The sequence below is a fragment of the Phaenicophaeus curvirostris genome, chromosome 4 (assembly GCF_032191515.1).
Source record: "Phaenicophaeus curvirostris isolate KB17595 chromosome 4, BPBGC_Pcur_1.0, whole genome shotgun sequence".
NCBI classification, from domain to species: domain Eukaryota; kingdom Metazoa; phylum Chordata; class Aves; order Cuculiformes; family Cuculidae; genus Phaenicophaeus; species Phaenicophaeus curvirostris.
In genome coordinates, this window is record NC_091395.1 from 15,703,828 (window position 1) to 15,717,178 (window position 13,351).

The following is a 13,351-nucleotide window of genomic DNA, read 5'->3' on the forward strand; positions in this document are numbered from 1 at the left end:
TTGCAACCATGTATAAACCAGCAGTGTCAGTCAGTGGGAGATCTTTGGTCCAGGCAGAAGCTTGAGCAACTCTAGCAGTTAACCAGGCTGTGAGAGAGTAACTCTTGGCTCTTTCTCTCCTGCACTCATTTCCTTTGGTCTGCGTTATTTACTTTTCAACTAATGGATTGCAAACCCCATCAATTGAAAGTGAAGCAATTTTATACAGCAAAAAATGTCGGGGACCTTTTCTAGGTGAGAATCAACTAAATAAGAGGCAGTTCCTTTTGCTTTGAAAAGCAACAGTGGAGGTAAAGTCTGAGCAAGGAAGACTCACCCTGGGAGGAGAAGAATCAGCCTGGGGACCATAACAAATGGGACATAATGAGCTGCACCCATGAGTGCTGAGGGAGCTGGTTCACATCACTGAGAGACCACCCTCAGCAACTGAGTGAGGCTGCCAAGGATTGGAATGATGCAGATGTCACTTCTGCCTTCAAAAAGAGCAAGAATACATTTTTATGGTGAGGATGATTGAATAGATTTCCCTAAGGAGCTGTGGAATCTCCACCCTCTAGTGTATCCCTCCAAGATAACTCAAAACCCAACTGGACACAGTGCTGAGCAACCTGTTCTGAGCAGTAAAGTTGGACTAAATTATCTCCAGAGGTCCCTTTCTACCTCAGCAATTCTGTGATTACATGATAACACTCTCTCATCTGGACAAAATTAATCCACACAAAATGGTGCTCTTTTCATAAACCTATGCGCATTAGCACAGCCTTTGATAGTCCTAAAGGCATAAAGGGATTAAGATATATCTTCTGTATCAAAGAAATGCTATACCCAATATTACATGAAGTGTTACACAGGGAAGCTTGAAATAAAACAGGAAGAGAAGTACAGCTTCTAAAGAGAAAAATTATATTGTGAAAGGTCTGCAGCATATTCAGAAAAGACAACAAGTTAACCACATCATAATAATGTGGTTTGGTAACCTGTGTAGAAAACTCATACAAGGTAAAAGTTCAAACTGAGATATTAGGCATGTTAGGATGTACTGTATGAACAAATATAAGGAAGGATGAATTTGAGAAACCCTAATATAAACTCCCTCTAATGCAAGTATCAGTACGTACTAGAGAAGCTCAATTACAGTCTTTCCAAATTCACTTCAGTCAAATGGTTTAGGTACAGGTCCTTAGACCCTGAGGCACCCTTTCACTGTTTAGTGGCAAGTAGCTTTCCCAGGAAGCAGAACCATCATCAATGTTTCCTGCACTCAGCCGCTGTGTAAGAATCTTGCTCCAGCTGCTGTTGCTGATCAGGGAAGAAGTCTCAGACTTCTCAACACCTCAAACCTTGAATTCTTATCCCCACAGCAAATTAAGAGAAGTCTCTAACTACATCTTGTAGATGTCTTACATCTACACCCTTGGTCCTGCCTTGCCAGACCGCTGGCTTATCCTAGGGACAATATGGATGGTGACTTAGGATTAATCAGGACCACAAAGTCAAAGGGACTCTTGTCTTCAGAGTTCACATTCACTTGCTATGGAATACAAAATACAAAAAGGATTATTAAGCTATAAAGAAGAGAGTAAGAGAGAGGAGAAAAAGTCAATGCCTGAAGCAGCTGAACGGTGCCCTGGAGAACTGGACTACATCTCCTTTGCCATGAACTTACTTTATAATAATAAGCAAGAAAAAAATACTAATTACCCTCCTTGTTTCTTGAATATCCAACTTGAGATCCTGAGTCTGATTTGCAGTGGTTTAAGCAATCATAGCTGCAAGTAAAATCAATGGGAATTGCACTTTGGACATATTAAGTGCTATAAAATGCCAAGTACTTCTGCTCCCTGAGATGCTAGATGTCATAAATCATGAACCCCAAATCAGTGGGTATATCTGAGCTTAATCTGTAACTTAACTCCTCGACTGTAACACAGGAGCAATAACCACTCATCTCGTATTGTAAGGATAAATTAAACAATGTTTGTGAAGCACTTTGATATTGTAGTGATGAGCACCACAGAAAAGCTCTGTAAGAAATGAGTAATTACATTTTCTGAGCAAGGGGTGAATAGTAATCAGCAGCGAAGGCACAGGACTATACTTTGAGCAATGAGAAGAATACAAGATATTGAATAGCTGCTCACTAATTGAATGTTATCCAATCTTTTCAATGAACAAGGCAGAGGTCTGATGGCAAAAGTTGTATGTGATTGTGTAATTAAAGCTGAATTAGAAATCATTAAATGTGGTGCAGATGAACAAAGACCATGCAGGCCACTAGCATTCATTATTTTCACTTTAAGCTGTGATTTTGCAAACTTAATTTTGCTCCCCCTAATATTTTTTTAAAAAAGCAAACTGAAAAATAGCCAAACAGCTCAAAACCTCTGAAATCCACCACTGCACCTAATGTACGAACCCACAAAGAGGAGCAGAAAGGGATGGGAGAGTTCATAACACCCTCAGATGGTCCTGCTACTCCAAACTCTACAACAAAAGAAAGGGTCTGCCAAACTGCCTGAACAGAAGCAGGACGTCAGCAAGTTTTACTGGACAGGAACCAGAGAATGCACAAATCCCAAGCACATGCTCTCATCTGCTGCGTGCAGAACCTAAACACAGACTTCAGGCTTCAGCTACACCTACGTCACACAGTATATAGAAAGCTCAGGCACTGGCCACTCCAACAGCTGTCCAAACCGCTGCATCAGTTCTGCAGCAACTACAGAGCTGCCCATTACAGTGTCAGCAGCTCCTGGCAGCTGTTCCCCTGACACTGAGAAGGATGAACAGAACCTTGCTTGTTTCTGCTTGCTCTTAGTGTGGACAGGATGCATACAAAAGCCCCATATAACCACCACTCTTGAAAAAAGTGAGACCAACTGACTCATGTTCCCTTTCTTGGGGCCCTGGATTTTGCACCTCAGCCATGACAGATATCACCAAACAATTTTATAGATTAAAACTTACAATTGTTAAAATAATTCTGTCTTACAGAATTTCCTCTCCCTAAACAATAAAGAACTTGGGCTTCAAAGCTGACCATGGGGCACTATTGTTTCTAAAAAAACTGACAAAACTGCTTCAGCCTAAGTCTAGACTTCAAACTTAACAGAGGCACTCCCAACCTTCAACAATCTAAAACTGTGCTACAAAAAAAGGCTGAAATCCTGGCTTCTTTTAAGGCAATGGGAGATTTGCCATTACCTTTTCCCACTCTATTTATATCTGAGATGCTAGCAGATGCCTTGTTCCCTCTGTCTATAACAGACAGATCCGTATGCACATTTTATCTAATTTTTTTCGTCTGCAGACTGTTTTCCCACTCTCTTATTTAAAATGGGATTACAAAAAGTTGTTTTGTTTCTGGTTTTCTGTATTTATATATTTATTCTGAGTTTTTATCTATTTAGTATTTCTTTTCAGCCACAGCACTGCAAAATTCCTTATCTCTGACATTGTTTTGCTGAAGGCACCTTGCAGGATTATCCCCTTTTGGCTCTTAACTACTTAACCTGAGACTGGAAGAGCCTTTCAGGCTCTAAAAATTTTCTGAACCTTAAGGGTTGTAGAAGAGAAGTGCTATTTGCTACTAAAAGTGAAAATTATAACACTGCTCTGATAGTCTGCCAAGGCAGGCAGATAACAGCATTTTATAAAGCAGTATCTCTTAAGAAGCAGCACCATAGCTGTAAGGAACTAAAGCATCTAGCTAAGGATGTTTTATGATATTTGATATGCTTTATGCTGTTTGATATAGAATACATTGTACATATATTTATGCCCAGCTGCAAACTCCTATTTGAATGTTTGCTTATGCTTTAGTTATCCATTTACAGTTGTATTGTACTAGGCATTACAAAATAACTCCAGCAGCACAGTGTTCAAGAAGCCAGACCAAATATACTTCAATGATGGTGGATTTTGCAGCAGCCAGGCTCTCACTTGAGGGGATTACCAGCAAATGTAATCATGAGGTCACCTGATGGAGTCTGGGGGTACCTGCAGAGGCTTAGCTGGATAGGATTGAGCTATTTCACTCTCCTGAGCTTTTTTCTGAACTCAAAATGAGAAAAGTCATTGTAGGAGACAGACATTCATCTGTTAGCACAAATACAAAGCAATTCTGCCTTACGGCACTTAACACAAATTTTTAAAAACTGTAGTCCCGTATCCCTGTGAACATTTGGGCATCTACCATCACTACAAGTAGAACATCCTAAAAATGTATTAATTAGTTCATCCTTTATTTTAGTACTACCAAGTCCTTCATTTCTTGAGATGAACTCTTCAACTTTATCAGGGCACAGTATTAACTAACAGAAACATCTTTCGCCGATCCTCTGCTATCACAGATAACCAAATCATATTATACATCAGCTACTTCTCTTACACTTCATTTCAAAGTAGGTACTTAAATCCTTCTGAGTCCTTTTAGGAAAGCATCTGTAGAACTCCCTCCTTTTGGTGGTTTGCAGCCTTATCAAAATATCAAACCGACTAGTGTAATTTTTACTCATTTGCTCTTATTTCAGTACAGTTCAAAATAAATTCTCCTCCCTCTCAGTTGTCTATTCCTCAACTATGAAATATTTATAGACAGCAATCATGTCCCAACTTAGACTCTTTTGGGTTAGCTAAAAAAAGCTGAAAGCATTTAGTCATCTGATATTAGATAAATTTTTATTCCCCAGATAATTTCAGGAGCTCTCTTAGTGTGTTTATACGACTCTGAATCAAACTGTCTTTAACATGTTGGTGTCCAGAAGGATACAAAATATTCCATGTAAGTGTTCCCAACATAATTTGTATCAGAATGGTGTGAACACTACTCTGTTGCTTGCAATACTTGGTGCATTTGAACATATGGATTTTGTATAACTATGACACACAAGTGGCTCAGCCACCATGGAACTATCACCTAAAAGGTGAATTTCCCAGAGGTGTTTTTCTTCTTTATGGGGCATATGGAAAAAGCCATTCTTTTTTTTTTTTTTTTTTTAAGAGAGGCAGTTGAAGCATCCAGAAAAACACTACACTATTAATGGTGACGTTTCAACTCTTTTTACCCAAAATGTCTGTGGCTACTTTGAATCAGAATGCATCCACAGGGCCATCCCACCTCTATGAAGACCCTGATCTACCACGGTATTAGTCTGTAATGTGTTAAAATAGAAAAAAAAAACCAACCAAAAATACTGCAACTTGGTTTCCTGTCACATCATAAGAATGTCAAAACCTTTCCTGTCTTATAAAAAGATGTAGAAGATAAGCACGTGAAAGCCTGCGTGATGCTTGAGTTCGTGGCAATCGAAGGCCATTGGCTAAGACAAACCAACCTCATCACTGCATATATATTCTGTTTACCACATATTGTGCTTGTGTAGGCTACCTACCTTCTACTGAATATATTATTTTATAGATGAAGCAGTCTAAAAATTATTATTCATAAGACAAAGAACAAAAGACAAACTAAAGAGTGAAACAAAAGAGTGCTGGAGAAGAATAGTTGCATGCAAACTTCCTAGCAACACAAGAGTGTTTTTCAAGGCTAGACAGCAGTCCACATTTAAATTCTCATCTTTGTGCTTGTCTCTCCTTCTTTACAGCAAAACCTGCTTAGATGGTAAATAACAGTAACCATCAAAAAATTGCAAAAGTTGGGAAATCTTGGAGGAGAGAAGAAAGTATTAATGTTTTTGGAAAGGAATAAATGTGGATTTTTAGCTTCCTTGATACAAAATACTTCTTCAAATAGTTTTCCCAGCCATTAACCAACTTGTGGTTCTTTATGGTGCTGCAGCTGCTAAATTCACCCATACTTTGCTTGTTTTAAAAACAAGACACTACCTCACCTAGCTGGTTCCCAATCCCTCCCTCCCTCCGCCCCACCACTCCTTTCTGAAATGCTACCTCCTTTAAGGAGAGCCACAAAGTTGGCAAAGGGTTTAGAGGGGAAGCCGTATGAGGAGTGGAAAAAGTCACTTGTTGCGTTCAGCCTGGGGGAGACCTCATTGCAGCTTACTGCTTCCTCACAAGGGAATGAAGAGAAGCAGGCACTGATCTCTCTTCTTTGGCAACCAATGATAGGACCCAAGGGAATGGCAGGAAAATGTGCTAGAGGAGAGTTTAGGTTGGATATGAGGAGAAGGTTCTTCACCCAGAGCGTGGTGGAGCACTGGAACAGCTCCCCAGGGAAGTCATAGTGCCAAGCCTGACAACATTCCAGAAGCATTTGGACAATGCCCTCAGACACATACTATGAATGTTGAGGTTGTCCTATGCAGGGACAGAAGTTGGACTGGACGATCCTTGTGAGTTCCTTTCAACTCAGGACAGTCTATAATTCACTTGCTCTACTAGCACTGCACTCCACATTCAACATGCATCCAACATTTATTCTTGAGCATTAGTCAGAGTTTCTCATGCAGGCCATATATTCCAAGAGCCACAAGGAAAGCTTTTCCTCCCATTCCACCTCTCCTCAGCTTTAAAATATTAAATTGTAAAACATGCTCCATCCTTTATTAATCTTTCTTCTTTTTGTGTCACACTTCTTGCTGCTTGGTTTTATTCTCTTTTTCTTTCGGAGTCCCAGTGCAAACCTCCCAGTACCTAAAGCCAACCAGAAGTAGGAATGAAGACTTCATTTCATGGAGCAATAAATGCTGCCCGCCAGAGCGAAAACCAGAAAAACTCTTTTTTATAACTATGAAAGCATGGAAGGCTGATGGCAGCTTCAAACCTATGATGACTTAATTATTTAAATTTTATTTTACACGTATTAACCATAGCATATCAAGTAAGAGTAGCAGCTGCTACATGAATTTGACCAGCTCACTTGCCCTCAGCAGATCACCCATCTGTTTGCTCTTCACCTAATATCTCTGTTCGATAAGTTGTAAAACAGATTCTTGCAACAGGTCAAGAACAGTGTCAACTTCAAATCCCACACAGAAATTTCTATGAAAACATATGGACATCTATACTGAGTGATGTCGAATTTAGAGAGGCCACTGACCTTATGAAAGTGGATAAAAGGAAAATTGCAGCCTATGATGGGAAAAGACTGACTCCATTACAGTCAATGAACAAGAGTGGAGAGTGAAGAACTGCATGTGTAATTAGTTCTAGTAATACAGGCCAACAAAATTCATGCATGCACACACTGCAGAATGGTGTGGAAAATGTCTTTTTATAATGCATCAATTTCAGCTTCTACAGCATAAAAAAATATTCCTCCTTTAAATGATCAATAAGGTAAGCTATCCTGTTCACCAGTAGTATTTTATAAAAATTTAAGTTATGCTAATTAAGTGAATTATTCAAGAGCTATGCATTCCAGCATTTAAATTTCCACCTCAATTGGAATTAAAAAAAAAAAAAAAAAAAAGGAGGCATGCACACCTGCTCTAGTTTCTCTTCATTTTCTGCTGAGGAGTGTAGAGCCTTGGGAAGTTTCCACTTACACTCCACCAGAAAACCAGAGGAAGATCACCTGTTTCTGAAAAAATTATTACGCATAACATATCCTGGAACTTTCCTTCTCATGTGGCCTTCTGAAAGTAGAGAGTATCCCTGGGCTATTTATGCATCTGGCCCATTGCTAAACAGTTGCACAGTGCCTTTGCTTGCCAAAGAACTGAATTTATCTACCACTGAATTTTCAGGCTGGCAATAGTTCACAATCCTTGATGTGAAGATGAGTCTCTACAAGACTGCTGGATCCCTTTGGTTACGGCAGTAAGAACAGCCTCGGTGCCTGGCGAGACAGACTAAGAGTTACCCAAGGTGATTGGAGGGTAGCATCCTTGATCTTGCATCCTGAGTTGTTTTGTTTCTGTGTTTCAGAGCAGCCTGGCACAAAGGAGATGAAGAATGGCACTTCTTTTCCATAACCCTGTCTTTGAGGCAATCTCAGTTCCCATACCTGTGCCAATTCCCTCCCAATGGCTACACGCAAGAAATTTTATCCCTTCCACTACTGAAGTGAAGTCTTGGATAACCTGCTATTTAAACATGCAGCTACTAGGCTGCCTGCTGAAGTGCACAGCACATTTACTATATCCAGGAGGCCATTTAAATAAGATGGCATCAGATTAGACTTCGAAAAATTTCCTTCAGCCAAATTTCCCCATACTTTGAATAGGCAAATAGCAAATGCTAAAGTAAAAAAGAAATGCAGATGCAGAAAATTTTGCTACTCTCACTGTGTTTCTACTACAGAGGTGGAGAAAAATCTCTGTTTCTGACTTAAAATAGTACAATTAGTTTTAAAGTGGACCTCCTGGAGGAGAAAAAGCAGCAAAATTTGGAATGTATTGAACATCACAGCTTTGTATTTAAAAAAAGGACAAGCTTCCCCATAATTAATATAAGTTGTTCATTCTTCCATTTCAATTAGCCAAAAATTTCTCAACTAATACGCAAAATAACTGGAAGCTGATGGCCATTTTTGTTGTAGTCTTTAGCACCGTTTGGAGATAAAAAATGCCTTCCTTTTTTCTTACCTTCAAGCCAAAGGAAGAATGAAAGATTAACTTCAGCAACTTAAGAAGCAATATAAATTTTGATTTAGGACAAATTACCTCATACTTGTCTGGAACTTGGACAAATGAAGACTAAAAATGCAAAGCATACGCAAGAACAGCTGTGATTTCTGACTTCAAGCCTGTTACGCTCCTTAGAGAAAGCTGGCTCAGTGCAGAAGATAAGACAAGACTGGCTAGATGCTTTAGGTTCCCTCATGGTATAGTCTATTATCAGCATATGACTCTATTAATGATCATAAATTAACGTTTAAATACCTTTGTGACTGGGCTTATCTGTAATTTACAAAATCATACAATATAGTTATCCTAGGTAAAAATTTCTTATAAACAAATATAAATGTTTTAACTTTTGCAGTGACATCATTTATCTAGACTTTTATAGCTAAAGGGTTTTAGTGTTAGCACGGCAGATCAAATTTGTATTAATTACACAATCACATTTCTTCCTATCACACTCCTGTTCGTCAAGTCAGCCAGCAAGAAGTTCATGCTTACTTGATACTAAAATTTTATGCTGTGGTAATTTACATCCTTGCAATGAATTCCATCTGAAATTACTTTTGAAATTTCACCAATAAACCCATATTAATACTTTTTTTGGTCTACAGCTCTCCTTCCAATAAATTCATTAGACAGTTCCTGCAAGTCCCCAAAACAAGTTTCACTGGGAATACAATTACCAGATTTATAATTGGAAATGCAAGCTATAGTCTTTGTTATTGTGTACTTTCTTGTTTTTAAATTTAAATGCAGTTGTTCTTTTCTGTTATAATGCCTCTGTTCTATAATATTTCAGAGGAGTACAAAGAAATTGGTATGTAAAAGCTGTTCTAGGCAGGCTGACAAAATCAGCAATTCTAGTTGAGACCCAAAGATCTCGGTGGTGTGCAGCAGTCCCTCTTTCTAAATCCCCCTTCTTGCTGTTTCCATGCTTTTTTGCACTATTTGTTTTTTCGTTTCATAGAATCACAGAATGGTTTGGGTTGCAAGGGCCTTTGTAGGTCATCTAGTCCAATCCCCCTGTGATGAGTGAGGACGCCTTCAAGTGAATCACTTGTTCTTGTTCTTCCACCTAAATATCAGTTGCTCTCTCTCACAATTTCCATCATTTTTTTCTTTTGAAGGACTATCAGTATGTAACTTTTAAAATTAAACTAAATTAAACTCATTTAAGCAGTAGAAACTAAGGACCAAAAGTCTCTTCAAGGAAAAGAGTTGCTCCATTCAAAGAGGGCACAAAACTGAAACATGGGAGGGTCTGTCAGAACATCAGGAAACACTTTTTACAGTGAGGATGACCAATCACTGGCAGAGGTTGCCTAGACAGGTTACCTTGATCCTTTAAGATAATCAAAAGTCACCTGCACGTGGTCCTGGGGAACTGGCTCTAAGTGGCCCTGCGTGAGTAGCGTGGTGATTGGACCAGACGACCTCCTTGGTAATTTCCTTCCAACCTCAGCCACTCTGTTGTTCTGTGAAAACTGCACCAGCTGTAGCTACTGTATTTAATAACAATTGGAAGAGGAGGTCATTTTTGAAAGGATACAATTTCTTGTGCCATTTCTACTGAAGAATGTTTAGCAGATCAAGTAAGAAATATGTGTGTGTGTGCGCGCGCAAGTATATAAAGTGTGTAAAAGATAACTGGAAAAATATTCATGAATTTTTTAAAAGTTGATACATGACCTCACAGTAATGGTTAATAAAACTTAAGGAATCTCTTCTATTCTTTTACTACAATCTTTTAGAGAGGGGACAATTAATTTTTACTCAAATAAATCAGACAAGCTGAGAGAGTTGGGGTTCTTCAGCCAAGAGAAGAGAAGGCTCCAAGGAGACCTTATAGCAACCTTCCAGTACCTGAAGGGGCTAATAAAAGGCTGAGGAGGGACTGTTTAAAAGGCCTGTGGCGATAGGACTTGGGGTAATGGCTATAAACTGGAGAGAGGCAGATTTAGACTAGACATAAGGAAGAATTTCTCCACCATGAGAGTGATGAGGCACTGGAACAGGTTGCGCAGGGAAGCTGGGCGCCCTGGAGGTGTTCAAGGCCAAGTTGGATGGGGCCTTGGGCAGCCTGATCTACTGGGACATGTCATGGCAGCGGGTTGGAACTAGGTGATCTTTAAGGTCCCTTCTAATCCAAACTATGATTTACTAATTCCCCAGAAACTTGTTTCTGTGTTCACAGAGGGAGTTCTATTGTTTTCTTTGTAATAAAGAAAACAATAGGAGCCCTTAAGTAAAGGACACAGCTTGAGCTCAGAGCTGAGATGGATATGCCCAGGATCTACAATTAAGGTAGTTCTTCCACTTTCATTTATTTTTTGTTTGTACCATGCACTGAACTACCAGTTTCAAAAACATGCTTATGAACATATAATACATTGTAATTACTACAAATACTTAATTTAAAATAGGAAACCTCAGGAAGAGGTGTTTTACCAGCCATGTACATGACTGAAAAAAATATCAGACTACAAAAAAAAAAAAACAACACCCACCCCCCACCCCCAAAACCCCCAAATTTTGTTGTTACACATCCACCTACACAAACTTTTATTGTTCACATTGACAGTTTCTGGATGTTTGGAGCCAAAAGGCATTTTATGTTTTTGCTCTGTCCTTTTGTGGCTAATATTCTACAAAGTACTGTTATGCATAAATCTATATACATGCAAAAATATATGCAGAAACAGAAAAGCGTAACCCAGGTTTTCAGTGTTTGCATAACAACAGTGTTACCGGTAGCATCAAGAGCTCGCAATCACACGCATATCAAGCGGATGTCTAGACAGTGTTCACATACCAATGGTAGAATGTGTATGTTAATGTAAGAATTCTAAAAAATAAAAGCTAATTTAAAGCTTCTGTCTTCAATTTTTAGGGATTAGTGTGTTAGTTTCTTTAATTTTTTTTTTGGGGGGGCGCGCTTTTTTTTTTAACTCGTAAAATTTCAGTAATTACTGATAACTTCTAACAACATTTTAAAAATTTATTTCTATGCCCAATTACAAAGTAATCCTTTCGTAACAATTTTGGCCTCTGGGGCCTGGAAACATATTCTTCCTATTTTGTTAGGTTTTAAAGGGAATCTTTGATAATTTTTCATAAATTCCTGTAGCATTGGGTAGGGATATCCTAAAGATTATGTCAGAAAGGACATCAAAAGAGAGGAGCATCGTAAATGTATATACACTACCTTTAAAACAGTGTTCAAAGACTAGGAGGGAAGCTTTCCTGGAGGGGAGGAAAGGAGGAAGGAAGATAACAAAAGCTGCTCTTGCTTCACACAGTATGTACAGGTGCATGCAAAATCTCACGACCACAACAAAAAAAATATCCTCATTATTCAGAGTTCAGCTTAGACATGGATGTCTGAAGACTCATACATGATGTGGCATGGAAACATATGGAGGAAATCACATAGTGAAAGTAAATAAGATTTTCCAGTACATGTGCCACATTAAGTGACTAAACACTCAAGAAGAATTAGGCAAGGAAGGCACCAAGGTCAGCTGTTGCACAACAGTAAGAGAAAGTACTTTCAAAAGGGGAAATGTTTTCCGTGTCCTTATAACTTTGGGAAGTTTTTATTTCGATTAGATTGACATTTTTGATGATAGATAGATAAATAGATTGATAGAGAGATATTACATGAGGTCTTGACTTCAATGACGCAAAAGCCCTCCAGGTCTATTTAACACAGAGCTAAATTCTTATTGCCAGCAGCAGCAGATTTAATGATCACAGAAGAAATTAATCACATCACACACTGCCTCACTCTTCTTACCGCATGAGCTGGACACCATATTAAGAGCCTATTTTCTTCCTTCTAGATTTTTCTTCATGAAAATAAATCAGAAAAGTAGATATAGCCTGCTTTATCAGTGGCTATAAGAACATCTACTCATCAGAAAGAATTAAAAAAACTTAGACAGATTTCTGTCCTTTGCATATCATGACCTCTTATTCTTCATCAGGTATTAAAAACTTAATTTTTATCACTTGAAGTTGTTTATGAAGTCTGTAAAGGTCAAACATTTTCTTTTAGCCAAACAACCCAAGCCACAGAGCAGCAACAGCTACTACAGGCCCTGTAGTACTACAAGTGATCCTAACTTCTTTATATCAAGATGCCCAGGAAAGATTAGCTATACTATAATTAACATAAAATAGGGAGATGTCAGAAAAACACTCCTGTGATGATAAAGCTATCAAAATATAGTCCTCGTGAACTTCCTAGTCCTTAATGAAGAAAACAATCTCTGTGAAAAGTGCTATGATTGACTCCTGCTTCCTCGCCAATCTCCCAGAGTACTGTAAAGCCACTTCTGCTGAAACACGAAGTAGATGCACTACTGAGTCGAAAGCCCTAGAGGTACCAACAGGGAGATAACCGAACCGAGTGGATTGCACTGTCATATAAGGCTGCCAAAGCATGATAAGACAACTGTATTCATCCCCCAGCACAGGAGAAGCAAGAGTATGTTCACATCAATTGTTATCTGTGTCCACTAAAAATTACAAAAATCCCCTTGGAGGGGTGAAGAAGCAGCCTGCATGAAGAAAAACAACGCATCCTTTAGACAGCGCACATTGCAAAACACCTGGGATAATTCTACATAGATTATACCACACGTAATTGGAGTTCATTTTCCCCAGATTAACAACACAGAATTTTATCAATGACAGAAAACACACAAGAAAACATGTATATGCCTGTATGTATATATATTTCTATTTAAAGAACCCAAACAAACTTGTACTCATTTTTTCTTTTCTTTTTTGTTGATGTTTTT

At 38.6% G+C, this 13,351-nt stretch overlaps 1 protein-coding gene across 2 annotated transcripts in view; it reads right to left on the bottom strand.

Moving 5' to 3' along the window:
* NR3C2 (nuclear receptor subfamily 3 group C member 2) overlaps positions 1 to 13,351 on the bottom strand; it is a 210,429-nt gene that overhangs the window by 79,302 nt on the left and 117,776 nt on the right. The gene's annotated exons all lie outside the window — the stretch shown is intronic.